This window comes from Rhinolophus sinicus, chromosome 6, assembly GCF_057876585.1.
Source record: "Rhinolophus sinicus isolate RSI-liver-muscle chromosome 6, RSI-T2T, whole genome shotgun sequence".
Taxonomy (NCBI): domain Eukaryota; kingdom Metazoa; phylum Chordata; class Mammalia; order Chiroptera; family Rhinolophidae; genus Rhinolophus; species Rhinolophus sinicus.
Genome location: NC_142506.1, coordinates 44503411 through 44517887, shown reverse-complemented (window position 1 = coordinate 44517887; position 14477 = coordinate 44503411). Strand labels below are relative to the sequence as shown.

Here is a 14477-nt window from a genome sequence, read left to right as displayed (position 1 = left end):
AATATCAAAACACAAGTCATGAGAAAATGCTCCCCTGCCCTCAGTGAATATTTCATAAGCATCTTGGCCTCCAATCCCAGCCCGTGAGGTTAATCTTGCTGACTGCTGAAACCGGTCCAGAGCTCTGTGATGAAAACTCAGAAAAGTGTAAACGCTGATCCCTGGATGGAATCCACCCTGAGACCCAGTGACCCCCATCTCGGTAACTCTAACGGGCCTCTCCTAAGGCCACAGGAGGGGTTTGTGGAGGTGACTGTCCCGCCTTCACCACCAAGCTGCACAGATGCCCGCTGGCTCCTCTGTGAGGGACGTGCGCACTTGGGCGCCCACACAGTTTTGTTCTTTTTTTGTTTTGTTTTGTTTTGTTTTTTAAGATTTTATTGGGGAAGGGGAACAGGACTTTATTGGGGAACAGTGTATACTTCCAGGACTTCTTTTTTCCAAGTCAAGTTGTTGTCCTTTCTGTCTTAGTTGTGGAGGGCGCAGCTCAGCTCCAGGTCCAGTTGCCGTTTTCTTGTTGCAGGGGGCACAGTCCACCATCCCTTTGTGGGAGTCAAACCGGCAACCTTGTTGTTGAGAGGACATATTCCAACCAACTGAGCCATCCGGGAGCTCAGCAGCAGCTCAGCTCAAGGTGCTGTGTTCAATTTTAGTTGCAGGGGGCACAGCCCACCATCCCTTGCGGGTGTTGAGGAATTGAACTGGCAACCTTGTGGTTGAGAGCCCACTGGCCCATGTGGGAGTCGAACCGGCAGCCTTCAGAGTTAGGAGCACGGAGCTCTAACCACCTGAGCCACTGGGCCGGCCCCCACACAGTTTTTTTTTAAAGCACCTGTGAAAACATCTTATTCTACAGTAACAATTAAAAACCCTTAGGTGCATGCCAAAGCTGATCTTACCCACTCTGTTCTAACTTTATCCTCTGCATCTCAGGATTTAAATATTTACCCTCTACTTCATAGTATCTGAGGGTCAGTTATTGAGGCTATTATTCGAGAGTCTATGACTTGCCTCATTTAGTGTTCCCAACAATCCAGGAAGAGGGTCTCATAATGACTGTCCCTGGTTTCTAGTTGAGGAGACTGAGAACCAGAAAGTGACCTTCCTGAGGTCCCAAGGTCCCAAAATTTTGGAGTTCTGAGACCCCATGTGAGATTACTAAACTTGAACTTGGCTCTTCCAATGTCGTTAGGTGCATATTCCACACAAGGTACCACAGTAAGTGACTTGGCCAGGTGGCCACAGGTCATCCATAAACAGAGGAAGCACAAAGGGGGTTCGGGACGAATGCTGCACTTAGATGGGCGGTTTCACCTGGTCAGTCCCCAGGCGTCACTATGCCTTTCACCTGGGGGGATGCCACGTATGCACACACGGTCCTTACCTGAACTCATAGCCAGCCCGTTTGTAATGATCCTCCTAAAATTATCCACCTTTACCTACCCAAATTTGAGCTGCATTTCTTTATATGAATAAATAAAGGCAGTGCTGAAAATCATCAAACACCAAAAATAGTAAGAGTCCTGCACTTTTTTCTGGCAGGACACCAGATCTTTTGAGGGGCTCCTAGCTCAAGTCCATGTGGTTAAGGCAAGAAGGAACCTTGGGCCATTAGTGCCTCCCCTCTGGGCTACCTGCTGGGAGCTTGGGGAGCTGAACAAAGGGAACAAACAAACACCACCCCCTGCCCAACATCGCCCCACTCCCCACCTTTCCATGGAACCTTCTTCAACTGAAATTTGTCATTTTCTATTCAGTTTTGTTTCCTTCTCCCAGTTACTATGATTTCCTGTGACAGCAAAAAGCACTTTCTATGAGCAGAAAGAGCCCCATGGCTGGTTTTGCACATAAACATTTTAGAGGGCCACTTATTTCATAGAGAAGATAAGGGGAAAATAATGCTGGAAAACAGAATTTACATAAAACATAGACTGCTTGAAACAATGTGGTGCCTGGTCAGAGATGACATATACAAACGGACAACAGCCAGATCATATATAGAAACAGAACCCTGATCCACTGCAGCTACCTGCCCAGGAAGCCAGTCACGTCTCTACAGTAACCAGCCCAGGAAGCCAGCCGGCTATAAGGCAGACTTGTAGGAAATCAGACTGCTGTCTCCAGTGACAATCCAGGGAGCTAAACATCACTTCTGTAACAATCATCCCAAAATGAGCAGGACTTGATTAATAACTGACAGCTTCCTTAATTTCTGTTCCTGCTTCCAACTTAGGACCAACCAGAGAAACCAAACACACGCCCCTAACCAATCACATGGGAGGCACCTGTCAGCCGCCTCCGGCTTCCCCAGGCCAACAGCCCCAATCAGAGCACACCGAGAACCTTCACACCAGGAAGCTTCCCCTCTCCTCTGCGTGTCTCTGAGTCTCTGCCAAAACACAAGTGATGGAGCCTGACTCCCTTGCTACCAGGGGCTCTGAATAATAACAGCCTTTGCTTTTCTCATTTGGTGGGTCTTCCTGTATCTCCACACTGGATATATAACATCTTTGAAAAATCTTTACTAGGTCTGTCATCTCCTCCAGCTACTAACCTTAATCGCAGTCTTTTGTAGAGAGAGTAAAACATTTTGTGCTTATCTAAAAAATCTAGTTTACTTCTAGAGTGTTCTTATTTCCCCAAAAATCATAAGCTAAGAATGATTTCAGATTCCCATTTAGACAGATATGTCTGCAACAAATATATTTTAAGTGTAGATAAATTTTATTCTCTATAAAGAAAAAGTCAAATCGGATAGAACCATCTTTTAAAAAAAAAAAAAATTCTCTTGGAGTGCCAGAGACCTCTTGATATGTTATTTAAGAATATATGATTCTCTGAACTGTTTGTTTCCTGGGAACTGGTAACAGGAGGCAGGTGGGAAAGAAAATATACCAGAAACTGAGGGGCAACCCAAAGGAGGTGTGGAAATGACAGATTCTGGGGATCAGCAATCAACAAATAAGGGTCCCTTTTTTAAAAAAAAGAAAGAAAGATCAATTATTCTTATTCACTGAAAGCACAAAATGTTTCACTCTCTCTACAAAGACGGTGGTTTAGGTCAGTGGCTGGAGGAGAGTGCCAGACATTAGACAAAGACCGAGAAAAGCATAGCATGGGGACTCAACAGATGGACCAGATCAATAACAGCATGATTCACGTGGGGTAAGGCTGGAGCCAGAAACGCCGGCACCATGTCTGCGTCAGAGGCCAGGCGTCCTTGATCCTAGGAGAGGGGAGATGGTCAGAGCATGGCAGACCCCATGCCAGATGAAAACTGGGATACTAGTTGGAGTACGGAGTACAGACACAGGTGGAGCATGGGTGCAGGATGTGGGGGCCCATCCAGCACCGGGGGGCCCGTCCAGGACCGCATCTCAGAAACAGTGCAGAACCAGAATCCAAGACAGAAGGCCAACAAAACACAGGAAGGAAGCTTATTGCTGAGTCATGCACGTGGGTTACCAACACGTAAACACCTTCTGTTTCTGGAAAGGAAAGGTCATGGGAACTGGAGGAGGGCTGAGGAGGCCCCAGCTGTGAGGAGGACATAGCATATGGACCCTGGAAGCTGACGGAGCTCAAGACATGAGCACTGGTCGCCAGAGGTCAGTCAATGGTTGGACGGGGCCCAGCACAGTTCTAGAGGAAGAGACAGGCCCATACTTCTGATGCTGACATCTCAGCCACAGGTCGGTCAGTCACACACACCACACACGCTCTGGAGGTGCCAAGGTCATCCCCTCACTTTGCCCCCAGAGCGCCAATAGCTTAGTGAGGGGCCAAAGCAATCAAGTCCAGGGGCAGAGGGTGAGCTTTCAATGAGGGCAGCAGAGGATAAAGAGCTGTGTCCGGGCTGGTTCCCTTTTATGGAGCACCTTTTGAGATCTTGGAAAGACACCTCGCAACTTTGACCCAGGAAAACCTTGGTGAGGCCCACGGGAAAGGAGCCTGAAGCGGGCAGTTAGATCAGACCTGCTCCAAGCCTCAGCGAGGGTCTTCTTGGTTCATATTACCGGGCGAGATCCAACCAAGGCAGTGATGAGAACTCCAGGGCTCAGGTTAGTAAATGGCCTGGGAAGAGGACCTAGCAGGGCTCCACCCTCGTGAACTCAGCACTGGAAACCAAACAAAGGAATCCTCACCATCATCGAGTGGCCCAGTTTACACAGGCATTAGAGGCAAAGCCACCTGGTAATAAGGGAGGTAGATGCCACCACAGCCCTTTTGTAACAGGTACACTAGCCAACAACCTGCAACAGTAAGTGACAGCTGGCCAAGGAGTCACCTCCTGGCCAAATCTCCTCTCACTCATTTTGGAAATAAGTCCAAACAAGGCACCGTGGCTTCTGTCTTGTTCCCAGAACTTTCAGCCCCATCAAACCTTCCGAGGACTGCCACCCTGCCCTACATCTTCATAGCAACCTCATGAGATCCGGACCACCCCCTAAGCTGCTTCTGGACTCCAATCCCTCAGAAACTGTGTGATGTAACAAATGTCTCTTATTTCAAGGTAGTTTATCACACATTAGTAGAGACACAGGCCACTTTCTGGGTCTAGACCTTAAGAAGTAAGCATCTCCCACTTCAGTCTGTTGGGATACTCTTAGAACCTAGCAGCCAAGCTGTAAGGAAGCCAGTTGGCAACCATGAGGCCCACACAAACAGGGACCAACAGGCCGACCAACCTGCCAGTCACAGGAGAACATGACCTCAGAGGTGGACCACCAGCCCCGTAGCTACCCTAGCTGTCTCTGCCAAGCCCCACCCAAATCGCAGATTCAAGGGCAAAATAAACCACCAGTGACGTTTTAAGTCACTGAGCCTTGAGGCGGTTTCCTACACAACAGTCAATAATGGGAACAGGTTTGGGAATCAAGGTGGAGTGCTGCTGACCAAACCCCTACCACCCGAGGCACTGACCCGGGGACAGGGGAGAGCCCAGCAGGCCTCAGTGAGGCTGAATGGGAAGCAAGAAAAGTCCTGTGAGATCTGGAGGAAACAGTGATGAAAGTCTGGTCACATTGTCCCCTGAGGTGACACAGGAAAGAGTTCTGAAGGAAGTTAATCAGATAGCCAAGGAGATTCCAGGGCATGTACAAGTAAGTGCCTACTAGCTTCTTGTCATCGCCTGTGACAAAATGAAAGAAAAGAGAGGGGAGTTAAAGAATACACTGTTAAATATAAAGAAGCTAGGACTTGCTGAGTTTGAAAATGAAACTATTTCTTATTCCCAGTCTCTGCAGATAGCAAATGAGTCTCATATTAAGCAAAGGCCTGTCGCTGAGTGTCGTGGCTGCCTCAAGAGGCTAGTAGGGTCTGCCTCTGGGGGGTGGGGAGGGTCCGAAGCCCACACCCAGAGACCTAGCAAGGTAAAGTCACGTCATGGTTGTAGAGGTGACAACTTCGGCTCCTCGGCGATGACAGCGTCCGGGAGTGGTAGGGCCCAGGAAAGCTGGGAACTGGCCAACGACACACATGAAGCCCCGGATAGTGATAAAGTCTATAAATACAACAACCACAACTGCAGCGGCGAAGCGCTGGGCTGAGGGTTACATGACAATGAGTCCTGCCAAGTCTCGGCATCGCATCAGCTCTGCTGAAGATGGTGATGCAGGGCAGGGCAGGAGGCAGCCCGGACGCAACGGGCTCAGTGCTGGCAGGGTGGGTGGTGAAGCCATGACCACTATGGATGGTTTTGCTTTGTCTGGTGCAGGCACTGAAACCTGAGGAAATGCTCAGGCTGCTGTGTGTGAGTCCATGGCCACAGATAGAGACAGTGCCAAAGAGGCTGGCCACCTTCCAAATGCAACTGGCCAGTACCATAGCCGCGCTGGCTGTGGCTGCTGGCTTTCTGCGACTGCTGTTAGTACTCAGCTGCTCAACCCGCAGTCAGTCCCAGGAACCATTCGTGGCAGTGGCAGTTGACCCAACAAGAAAAATGTGTGCAGGGAAAGGGAAGCTTGGAGCCTTTAGGACATACCCAAACCTCCGGAGGCACTGGACTATCTCACTTAATAAAAGAGAAGACTCGGTGTACACTGCAAGTGATATTATGCCTCAGAAGTCTCATATTTCAAATCCTCTTTGGATTGCAAATCGCTTGAGCTTTTGTGGAATAAATACTGGGTGAATACTCTGAGTTCCTCTAGCTTGCTTACTAATGCAGACTATACCACTGGCCAGATCTTTGTTTGTCTGAAAAATTAGAACAGTCAGAAGCCCAGCTGGGACAGGGGAGTTTCACGTTGGGTTTAGAAACAAATGACGAAAAGGACGACAAACTTGCTGGAGCTATGCAAGACAGCATAAAACTACCATAGAAGCTATCCATGGATTGACGTCTCAGGTTATTAAGGAGAACTCTTTACTCAAATTAACATCTCCTAAACAATCCAGTAAGTAGTACTTTTGCCTGAAAAATCATGTCTTACTCCATCATTGAATAGTGCTAATACTGGATGAAAGCCAGTATGAGAAAAATACTAAAGCAACATTTTAAAACCAGTTACCAAAAACCTGACTAGAAGTCTAAGGTACTCCAAACTGTCCTGAACATTAACATCCGGCAATAAAATTCTTTAAAATGAAAAGGAAAAGGGAAAAGAAAGTCCTCAGTCCTTAGATCAAATGCAGGATGGGCAATCTGAGACAGTAAACTGCGGAAACTGTCACATAAACCAAACACCCCTAAGAGTCCTAAGGATGTCCCTTCAGATCATCTCCATTCAATGCTGCTTCTGAGAATCTCGGGCATTGCCCTCAGCATTCTCACAGATAGCCCGAGATAGAGAAAGCCTTCTCTCCGACAGGTTTGTCCCGGGGCTTTTGCCTAATGGAGTGAGGCTTTGCCATTCTGAACGACTCCAACAGGCCTATCAGAGTCCTAAGGGAAGCACCTTTTCCCACCTCAGGCCTTCCATGCTGTGGAGATAGCTCAAAAGAAAACAGAAATCACATTACGTACAGAAGTTGCAACAGAATGCTGACCACCCTGCCAGCAGGCCAACCCATGGGGACAGACATTGACTGGAAGGCCCGTTCACCAAGGGCCTAGAGAATAACCAGGTAATAGAAAGGTCAAGAGGTACCACCCCATCCCCGTTCATTCGGGTCATTCCTCACTGACCAGGACTCACTGATTTTCTCAGCTGATCGAAGAACTGAACAGAAAACCCAGGCCCCGTATGCAACGCACCATCTTAAGTATTTTCACTGGGATTCTAAAAGGGGATTATTCACAGCTGAGAGAGGCCGCTCTCTGCTGCCTGAATGATATATCTCCTCCCTTGGGCTTAATAGAAACACTTCCACCTGTATTCCCAGGAAAGATATATGGGTTAAGAAAGGCAAAAACCCTAACTCAGAAGCAAGCTTGTGTTCAGTCTTCTTTTTTTCCTCTTAGCAGATGGGGCCATAATTCCGAGGAAATGGCATGTGAGGCTGTTAAGAGCCAAGGCCCACATTCACATTTCGATGGTCTCCTGGTTGTAAATAATCCGCGTGACTGCGCCAGGAACCAAACTGCTCGTTAGCTGCCAACATTAGTTGTTTAATGATCTGAAGAGCAGAAGCTGCCAATTATTGTATTCCTTCTTAAAATGCCATTTAAAACCCGTGCATGAGATTATTATACCTTTTTGTTACATTTTTATGATTCTTCTGAAGCTGGTGAGCTGTGGGTTCATTCAACCTACAAAACTCAGAGAATATTTGCAGAATGTCGTTACATAACTGGGTTAAAAATCCATGTGTCACACCTGGGCTCTGGCCGCTGAGCTGCTAGCACTCGAATGAACTTAACCGAAGGGCAGTCGATCTCCCACCGGTTCCCCGGGATCACAGCGTCTCACCCACCTACTTAATACAGCGGCTGTGAAAATAAGATAACCATAATGTTCAAAAGCACTATTCAATGATAGAGTAAGATACTATTTTCAAAGACTCGTGTTTTCAACCCACTAACGAATGGAAAAACACATCCCCTAATCACTACCAGATTAAGGAGGGGTTAGGACCCACTGAGACCCTCCCCAAATCGATAATATCTGGCTACATTTTTAGTCTGAGTGCATCACCTTGTCTCACTCCTCATTCTTTCCCCCACAGGAAAGGGCTGAGCACGTCCAATAACCCTCACTGAGCATTACAAATATACAAAGCCATAGAAACATCGGCCTGAATTCTATGGCACACACAGCACATCTAATCTTAAAGAATCAGGAAGTGGAAGTCCAAAATATGGTTCCTACCAAACAACATGTTCTATTATGTGAGTTGTGGGGACAGAGTCCCAGAGAGCAGTTTCCAGGCTCTCGGCCTCATATGGAGGGGTGCTGGTTCGGGTGGTAGATGGCCATCAGCTGTGGCTAGTTGGCCGTCAGCTGTAACCATTGAGCCATTGGCCACTAATATAACTGCTGCGGCTACGGAGGAAAGAGAGAGCAGAGTCGAGGAGAGTGGAGGAGAGTCGTCGGTCAGTTGGCAGCAAAGCGGACAGCAGGTCGCACGTTGTATGAACCCAGCCTCCAGTGAGACCACAGTGGCATTACTTCCCTAACTATGGCTCCGTGGGTGTTCCTTTTTGGCCTAGCCACATCCTGCATTCTTATGGGGAGCGGGAGTAGAGACCCCGCCTTTCACCCTGCACAACAAATGGCGCAGCGAGCAGGGTATGGTGTCGGCTGAAACTCTCCGGAATGTACTGGAGCAGTTTACATGTATAAAAGCTCAGTTTCATAAGCAGGGTACGATGCCGGCCAAAACCTACCAAAGCACGGTGGAGCGGTTTGTGCGTGTGAGAGCTCAGCTTCGGGAGGCCCATGAGGAGCGACACCGGGAACGGAGGCACAGTCTGCCTGGGAGACTCAAGCCTCCAGCTGGCACACCACCTTCTTGGCCATGGACGGCATTGCCTTCATTTTGGTGATCTGCTGCGACCTTAGGATCCGAGGGTTGTGGACATCTTCCACGGAGGCCTCCACCCACTCAGACACCTGGCACGGTGAGCAAGATTCCATCCAGGTAGGAATGGAGTCTGACTCTGGGCAGGAGGATGTGTGGCCCCCACACAGTGTGTGGTGCCCGGTGGCCACTGTTCTCAGGAGTTGGACCCCCAAGGAGAGGTGGGAGGACATGGACGGCTCTCCGGCCAGCGTGGAGAGGACTCTGCAGGCTCTGGCTGAGCGGTGGCCGGAGGAGGAGAAGGCTACAGCTGGCTGCGTGGGCTGGATATTCCTCATGGCCTTGAGTCTCAACACAGAAAATGTGCTTAATGAAATGGCCCAGGTGCAGGACCAGGTGCCCCAGTTGGAAGCGCTGGAAGCTCAGGTCCTCCTGTTAGAACAGGGGCCCCAAGTTGGAGACTCTGAGGCAGAGGCGGAGGAAGCGAGTGGAGACAATGTAGCTCCCAACCCCCAAGCCCGGCCAATCTTGAAGCAAAGGGTAAAACGTGAGCAACCTTTGGGCCCCGGGGGCGTTGCTGCCGGCAACCCAGCTGTGACTGAGTTCACTACCTACACCCCATACACTCCCACTGAGTTGCAGGAGCTGGGGAGGCGGTACAGACAGCGCCCTGGAGAGGAGTCTCGGCTTGGCTATTACGTTTATGGGATGAGGGAGCATTCAGCATTCTCTGCTCCCCAGGCGAGATGGAAAAGCTAGCCTTCGTGACAGTGCATCCGTCCCTGCGACAAAGGTTACAAAACTGCCATAGGTTGGCCAACAACCAGGGCAACCATTCTCTAATACAGTGGCTCACTGCTGTGGTACGCACAGTATGGGGACAGGCTGGCGAGCTGCCAGACACTGTGAGTCAATGGCAGTCATATACAGAACTTACGCAAATAATCCGTGAAATGGGTATGAGACAGGCTATTTTTAACCTCAATATGCAGGGCCCAGATGACGAGCTTTTTACTGCCAGCATGAGAGATCTGGTTTTGGATACTGCACCTGCGAGTGCTTTTGGATCCTTGGTTGTTATTCTTACACCTTATGTAGGGCAACGGATCCATGAAGTTACAACTGCCATAGCCACACTAGGGGATGTTGAAAGCCGGAGGCGAAGGAAGTTAAGACAGGAGGTCCGCGCAGTTGAGACCTGGAAGCCCAAACCAAAGGTAAAGGGACGAGGTCGCGGGCCTCAGAGAGTAACACGCGCACAGATGTGGCATGATCTTGTGGCAGCAGGGGTCGATAGGAAGAAAATAGACCGACAACCCAATGCACTCCTGCTTGAACTTTGGAAACAGTTGCGTCCAGAACAACAATTCCAGAAAGAAGCATAAAGGAGGAGTCTGGCAAAGCGCAACCCGTGTCCCTCCAGGACTTCATGCAGCCGCTTGAGGCCGACTCCTTGCAGCTTGATTAGGGGTGGGGCCAAGGTACCTGGTCAGAGAGGACGAGCAGGGCCCGGAGGCCCCACGTGGAACTGTCCATACATTGGTCCCCTTCTAATGTGCAGAGGTTTTTGGCCCTAGTTGACACTGGTGCAGACTGCAGTCTCGTTTATGGGAACCCAGAACTGTTCCCTGGACCAGCAGTCTGCATTGATGGCTACGGGGGAAAAACTGTGACTGTGAAAGCCGTTTCCTTACCAATGGGTATAGGGAGGCTTCCCCCTTGTACCTACAAGGTTTATGTCCCCCCCGTTCCTGAGTATATTCTAGGGGTGGACGTGCTACATGGCCTCAGCTTACAGACGTCGGTAGGAGAGTTCCGTCTCCGGATCCGGGTGGTGAAAGCAGTGACACGCGGACATGCTCACCACCCTCCTCAAGTGTTGCCACAGCCCTGGCGCGTGGTTACAGTGCGACAGTACCGCCTGCCAGGAGGACAGGAGGAGATTGGTCGTACAATATTGAAACTGGAGAAGGCACATATTGTGAGGCCAATGCACAGTCCCTTTAACTCCCCAGTATGGCCTGTCAAGAAGCCAGATGGGACCTGGTGAATGACTGGACTATAGGGAGTTAAATAAGGTGACACCACCCTTGCACGTGGCAGTATCTTCAATTCACGATTTGACGGTTCATCTGATGGTCCGCCTGGGGACATATCACTATGTAGTGGACTTGGCCAATGCTTTTTCTCCATTGACACTGCACCTGAGTGTCAAGAGCAGTTTGCTCTTACTTGGGATGGGTGGCAGTGGACTTTTCAAGTCCTTCCACAAGGATACTTGCACAGCCCCACTATGTGCCACGGGCTCATGGCCCAGGATTTGGCACAGTGGGATCGCCCACCCTCTGTGGCCTTGTTTCATTATGTCGATGATATTCTGTTAACATCAGATTCTCATTCTGATTTAGAGCAAGCAGCTCCCTGTCTTCTCCACCACCTGAAGTCACACGGCTGGACGGTGAATGAGGAAAAGGTCCAAGGCCCTGGCTTACCCGTCAAGTTTTTGGGTGTTGTGTGGTCGGGTAAGACAAAGGTTATACCTGAGGCAATCACTGATAAAATACAAGCCTTTCCCTGGCGGACCAAGGTCTCCCAACTGCAGACGTATTTGGGTCTGCTAGGATATTGGCAGGCGTTTGTACCCCATTTAGCACAAATGGCAAGGCCCTTGTACAATATGATGAAAAAGGGGGCCTCATTGGATTGGACAGAGGCTATAGAGAAAGACTTTGTTGCCACGAAACGGGCAGTGCAGCAGGCACAGGCTCTGCAAGTAGTGGACCCCGGCCGCCCATTTGAACTTGATGTTCACGTAACCCAAGAGGGGTACGGATGGGGCCTCTGGCAACGGCAGGAGCGTCTCTGGTTGCCAGTGGGATTTTGGTCCCAATTATGGAAAGGAGGGAGGTCCGCTACTCTCTAATAGAGAAACAGCTTATGCAGCCCTAGTGGCCACAGAGGCCATCACAGGAACGGCACGCGTATTGGTTCGAACAACCTATCCTGTCCAGGGGTGGGTCCGTACGTGGACCCAGGGACACAAAACGGGGGTGGCACAGACCACCACCCTCGCCAAGTGGGGTGCCTACTTAGAGCAACGTAGCACCCTTAGTTCAAGCCCTTTGAGCACAGAGCTACAACAGGTCCTGGGGCCTGTGGAGCTTGTAGCCCAGCGCTCTGCCCAGAGGGGAGGACTTGGAGCCCTCGCCCTACAAAGGACAGTCCCCAGTACCTGAGGATGCCTGGTTTACCAATGGTTCTAGCCGAGGGGCTGCAGCTATTTGGACGGCTATTGGTGTGCAGCCCAAAACAGACACCATTTGCTTTGATACTGGGACGGGCCAGAGTAGCCAGTGGGCTGAGCTATGAGCTGTGTGGATGATAATCAGCCTCAAGCCTGGGCCCCTAGTTATTTGCACTGACAGTTGGGCGGTGTTCCGGAGCCTAACTCTGTGGCTCCCTACATGGAAACACCAAAACTGGTTGGTGGGACACCGTCCACTGTGGGGTCAAGCCATGTGGCAGGACCTCTGGGACCTAGGGCAGAGAAAGGAGGTGACCTTAATGCATGTCACAGGTCACTCCCCCTTAGTGTCCCCAGGTAATGATGAAGCAGACGCCCTAGCACGGGTACGATGGTTAGAACGGGCTCCTGCCACTGATGTGGCCCTTTGGCTGCATAGGAAATTGCAGCACGCTGGGAGCCGAACCATGTGGCAGGTGAGCAGATGCTGGGGTCTGCCTTTGAAATGGCAGGAGATAGAAGATGCCTGCTATGACTGTGCCATCTGTGCCCAGGACAGCGCCCAAAGGCAGAGGCTCCCCTGGGAGACACAGCAGATTACGCGAGGAAGGGTGCCCCTCACTCGCTGGCAAGTGGATTACATCGGACCCCTGCCTAAGGCCCGCAATGCGATATACGCATTTACAGCAGTGGACACTGCTACGGGGTTGATGTTTGCTGGGCTGTGTCCGGCTGCAGATCAGTGGCATACAGTGGTCACTCTTACACAGCTGTGCGCCCTCTATGGGCGCCCCCAAGTCATTGAAAGTGACAGGGGTACCCATTTTACGGGACAAGAAGTGCAGCGCTGGGCTGCCAGGATGGACGTGCAATGGTTGTTTCACACCCCGTACAATCCACAAGCAGCTGGCATGATTGAATGCTATAATTGCCTTTTGATGCAATGTCTCCGGGTGTCAAAACACCCTCCCACAATGCGTGACTGGGCCTCTCGTCTATGGGATGTCTTGAGAGTCCTGAATGAGAGACCACGGAAGGGAGGCCCGCACCAGTAGAAGCTCTGCTACATCGAACGGCCGCTCCCATTCAATTACAAGTTACCACAAGTGAGACTCTGTTAAAGCCAGGCTACGGCAGAAATTGGAACATTTTGCTGCCAGCACCCACATGCTTGAAAGCAGGGGAACGGCAGCAATGGACTTGTCCCTGGCAGGTCAAAAGCCCCCACTGTCGGTGGTTGGGCCTGATAGCCCCATGGGGGGCCGGTTTGACTCATGATTTGCAAGTGACGCCAGGGGTGGAGGCTGAGTGGCCACCGCAAGTGACTGTAGTATACGGAGGTCCCAATACCGGGATGATTTTGCGAGGAACCTATGTGCTCTCACTATGGCCTATTATGGGGTCTCCTGCTCTGTTACATGTTGAAACTATGCAAGGGACCCCAAGCACTGCCATAAAGATCTGGTACCAAAAACCGGGAAAGGTGCCAGTGGCAGTGACCCTCCTTTCCCAGGACAAAAAGCTAGTGTGTATCCTCCCAGATGGAAGGGATTTGCCATTGTTGGTTCCTAAGACTACCATTTCTTTTCGTCTGTAGGTGTCAGTAGGCTAATATGGCACAGGGACCCTCGTGGAAGACGCTTGGCGCGTAGATTATGAGGCGAGACCCTGTAGGGGTGGAGTGTGGGGACAGAGCCCCAGAGAGCAGTTTCCAGGCTCTCGGCCTCATATAGAAGGGTGCTGGCTCGGGTGGTAGATGGCCGTCAGCTGTGGCTAGTTGGCCGTCAGCTGTGACCATTGAGCCACTGGCCACTAATATAACTGCTGCGGCTACGGAGGGAAGGAGAGCAGAGTCGAGGAGAGTGGAGGAGAGTCGTCGGTCAGTTGGCAGCAAAGCGGACAGCAGGTCACACGTCGGGTGAACACAGCCTCCAGTGAGACCACAGTGGTATGACTTCCCTACCTACGGCTCCGTGGGTGTTCCTTTTGGGCCTAGCCACATCCTGCATTCTTATGTGGGGAGCGGGAGCAGAGACCCCACAGGCCGCCCCGCACGACACCTGTGTTCTTGTGCAGGGAGCGGGAGCAGAGACCCCGCCTGTCACCCTGCACGACAGAGTATATGTATTTTTAAGAGTCTCACCCATCCCTTTATAAGGAGACCATGTTGCCCATTTATTCCACAGGTTTCAGTGAAACTCCCCAGAAACACTCTGCAGTGTCTGAGTGTGATATAAGTAACAGAGAGAACATTCATTGTGGACAAAACATGGGTGTGGTGGTGGTTGTCATTATCCCACCCACCTGCTTCAATGTCCCCTCTATTTCC

General features: G+C 50.6%; 1 protein-coding gene and 1 pseudogene across 3 annotated transcripts in view; one reads left to right on the top strand and one right to left on the bottom strand.

Moving 5' to 3' along the window:
* Positions 1-14477, bottom strand: part of DISC1 (DISC1 scaffold protein) — a 309809-nt gene that overhangs the window by 172077 nt on the left and 123255 nt on the right. The gene's annotated exons all lie outside the window — the stretch shown is intronic.
* Positions 5421-6390, top strand: LOC109435215 (COP9 signalosome complex subunit 5-like; annotated as a pseudogene).